Below are 2555 nucleotides of genomic sequence, written 5' to 3'. Positions count from 1 at the left end.
GAAGGAGTCAAACCTTGAGTCTGGCGCCTTAGACCCCTCGGCCATCCTGACTGCTGCAAGCATGAGGTGACCATAGTGGGCCTAGGACATTCATTTTGGATGATAGAACGTTAGTAGGAGTAGGAGATGTGTGTCTGGATGTCAGATGGTTAAACAATTAATTTGGGGGAAAACTGTGGTTTTGAGAGGATAAAAACTCCTGCAGGGACATTAACACACCTACATTTTTGGTTGACACACAGGGAAAATGAAAATGTCTAAAACACAATGATCAAACATAAACAAAACAGCATGAAAGCTGTGGTACAGACTCTGTCAGGAGTGGGATTTGAACCCACGCCTCCATGTGGAGACCAGAAGTCCCATTGCTCAGGAAGGAGTCAAACCTTGAGTCTGGCGCCTTAGACCACTCGGCCATCCTGACCACGTAAAGTTAAAGAAATGGACCAACAAAGGGGGTAAAACTAACATTATGAAACTTAAATTGATCATTTCTGTGACTCAAGATGTGTCAGGAGTGGGATTTGAACCCACGACTCCATGTGGAGACCAGAAGTCCCATTGCTCAGGAAGGAGTCAAACCTTGAGTCTGGCGCCTTAGACCACTCGGCCATCCTGACCATGTAAAGTTAAAGAAATGGACCAACAAAGGGGGTAAAACTAACATTATGAAACTTAAATTGATCATTTCTGTGACTCAAGAGTGTCAGGAGTGGGATTTGAACCACGACTCCATGGAGACCAGAAAGTCCCATTGCTCGGAAGGAGTCAAACCTTGAGTCTGCGCCCTTAGACCATCGGCCATCCTGACCATGTAAAGTTAAGAAATGGACCAACAAAGGGGGTAAAACTAACATTATGAAACTTAAATTGATCATTTCTGTGACTCAAGATGTGTCAGGAGTGGGATTTGAACCCACGACTCCATGTGGAGACCAGAAGTCCCATTGCTCAGGAAGGAGTCAAACCTTGAGTCTGGCGCCTTAGACCCCTCGGCCATCCTGACCGTAGACAGTTAAATAAATGGACCAACAAAGGGGGTAAAACTAACATCGTGAACCTAAAAGTGATCATTCTGTGACTAAAGATGTTTCAGGAGTGGGATTTGAACCCACGCCTCCATGTGGAGACCAGAAGTCCCTTTGGTCAGGAAGGAGTCAAACCTTGAGTCTGGCGCCTTAGACCACTCGGCCATCCTGACCATGTAAAGTTAAAGAATGGACCAACAAAGGGGGTAAAACTAACATTGAATAATAAATTGTACATTTCTGTGACCAAGATGTGTCAGGAGTGGGATTTGAACCCAGACTCCATGTGGAGACCAGAAGTCCCATTGCTCAGGAAGGAGTCAAACCTTGAGTCTGGGCCTTAGACCACTTGGCCATCCGACCATGTAAAGTTAAAGAATGGACCAACAAAGGGTAACAATAACATTATGAAACTTAAATTGATCATTTCTGTGACTCAAGGTGTCAGAGTGGGATTTGAACCCACGACTCCATGTGGAGACAGAAGTCCCTTGCTCAGGAAGGAGTCCAACCTTGAGTCTGTGCGCCTTAGACCCCTCGGCCATCCTGACGTAGACAGTTAAAGAAAGGCCAACAAAGGGGGTAAAACTAACATCGTGAACCTAAAGTGATCATTCGATAAAGATGTTTCAGGAGTGGGATTTGAACCCACGCCTCCATGTGGAGACCAGAAGTCCCTTGGGTCAGGAAGGAGTCAAACCTTGAGTCTGGCGCCTTAGACCACTCGGCCATCCTGACCACTGTAAGATCAGAGTCAGTCAAAAAACATATCAGCAGGTTTCCTTCACGATTTTTAAAGAGGCCAAAACTTTTGAAAAATCATCAGTTCTAGCCCTGTCAGGAGTGGGATTTGAACCCAAACCTCCATGTGGAGCCCAGAAGTCCCTTTATTCAGGAAGGAGTCACCCTGGGGTCTGGCGCCTTAGTAAACGTTAAAAGAAAGGAAAAGGGAATAAAACTAACATCAAACTAAATTTGATAATATATTTGGCTATATCTTTGTCAGGAGTGGGATTGGAACCCACGCCTCCATGTGGAGACCAGAAGTCCCTTTATTCAGGAAGGAGTCAAACCTTGAGTCTGGCGCCTTAGACCACTCGGCCATCCTGACAGCTGTAAGACCATGGTGGAAGTAGGACATTTATTTTGGGAAGATTGAAGATTTAAAAGGATTTAGAGCAAATATTCATGATAGTTCATCTTGGTTAAAGCCCAAAATTGTTTCTTAAATGGAGGTTTAAGACATTAAATACACATTGAACATTGACATTACTGTACCAACGTTCAAGCCCATCCTGACAACGAAGAGGTCATGTTGACCAGAGTGAGTCCAAAACCACATGTTGGATGACCGAAGTGCTTCAGCATATCTCTTTCACGATCGGGTATCTGGGTTTTAAGATTAATTAGAAAGACCAATTGGGGACTAAGAATCACTGCATTTAACGATCCTTTATGGACAAACTGTTAAAGGAGGATGAAACACAGTACACTGTCAGGAGTGGGATTTGAACCCACGCCTCCATG

General features: G+C 44.6%; 1 protein-coding gene and 8 non-coding genes across 23 annotated transcripts in view; all 9 read right to left on the bottom strand.

Annotated features, from left to right (window-relative positions):
• The window catches only part of trnal-caa (transfer RNA leucine (anticodon CAA)), a 111-nt gene extending 60 nt beyond the window's left edge, over positions 1 to 51 (bottom strand). Inside the window, exon 1 of the tRNA in view lies at positions 14 to 51. This is a non-coding gene — a tRNA (tRNA-Leu). The remainder of the gene's footprint in view (positions 1 to 13) is intronic.
• The window catches only part of nrcama (neuronal cell adhesion molecule a), a 1100153-nt gene that overhangs the window by 665874 nt on the left and 431724 nt on the right, over positions 1 to 2555 (bottom strand). The gene's annotated exons all lie outside the window — the stretch shown is intronic.
• On the bottom strand, positions 314 to 424 carry trnal-caa (transfer RNA leucine (anticodon CAA)). Its single transcript has 2 exons — positions 387 to 424; positions 314 to 359 (listed from the first exon to the last, which is right to left on the bottom strand). It is a non-coding gene; the product is annotated as a tRNA-Leu (tRNA).
• On the bottom strand, positions 510 to 620 carry trnal-caa (transfer RNA leucine (anticodon CAA)). The gene is made up of 2 exons: positions 583 to 620; positions 510 to 555 (listed from the first exon to the last, which is right to left on the bottom strand). It is a non-coding gene; the product is annotated as a tRNA-Leu (tRNA).
• On the bottom strand, positions 896 to 1006 carry trnal-caa (transfer RNA leucine (anticodon CAA)). The gene is made up of 2 exons: positions 969 to 1006; positions 896 to 941 (listed from the first exon to the last, which is right to left on the bottom strand). It is a non-coding gene; the product is annotated as a tRNA-Leu (tRNA).
• trnal-caa (transfer RNA leucine (anticodon CAA)) lies at positions 1091 to 1201 on the bottom strand. The gene is made up of 2 exons: positions 1164 to 1201; positions 1091 to 1136 (listed from the first exon to the last, which is right to left on the bottom strand). It is a non-coding gene; the product is annotated as a tRNA-Leu (tRNA).
• trnal-caa (transfer RNA leucine (anticodon CAA)) lies at positions 1656 to 1766 on the bottom strand. The gene is made up of 2 exons: positions 1729 to 1766; positions 1656 to 1701 (listed from the first exon to the last, which is right to left on the bottom strand). It is a non-coding gene; the product is annotated as a tRNA-Leu (tRNA).
• On the bottom strand, positions 2029 to 2139 carry trnal-caa (transfer RNA leucine (anticodon CAA)). The gene is made up of 2 exons: positions 2102 to 2139; positions 2029 to 2074 (listed from the first exon to the last, which is right to left on the bottom strand). It is a non-coding gene; the product is annotated as a tRNA-Leu (tRNA).
• Positions 2522 to 2555, bottom strand: part of trnal-caa (transfer RNA leucine (anticodon CAA)) — a 110-nt gene continuing 76 nt past the window's right edge. The window contains exon 2 of the tRNA in view: positions 2522 to 2555. This exon is cut by the window's right edge and continues 1 nt beyond it. This is a non-coding gene — a tRNA (tRNA-Leu).

The sequence above is a fragment of the Etheostoma spectabile genome, chromosome 23, assembly GCF_008692095.1.
Source record: "Etheostoma spectabile isolate EspeVRDwgs_2016 chromosome 23, UIUC_Espe_1.0, whole genome shotgun sequence".
In the NCBI taxonomy this organism is placed as follows: Eukaryota; Metazoa; Chordata; class Actinopteri; order Perciformes; family Percidae; genus Etheostoma; species Etheostoma spectabile.
Note: the sequence above shows the minus strand (reverse complement) of the source record. Positions and strands in the feature narration are given on the sequence as shown.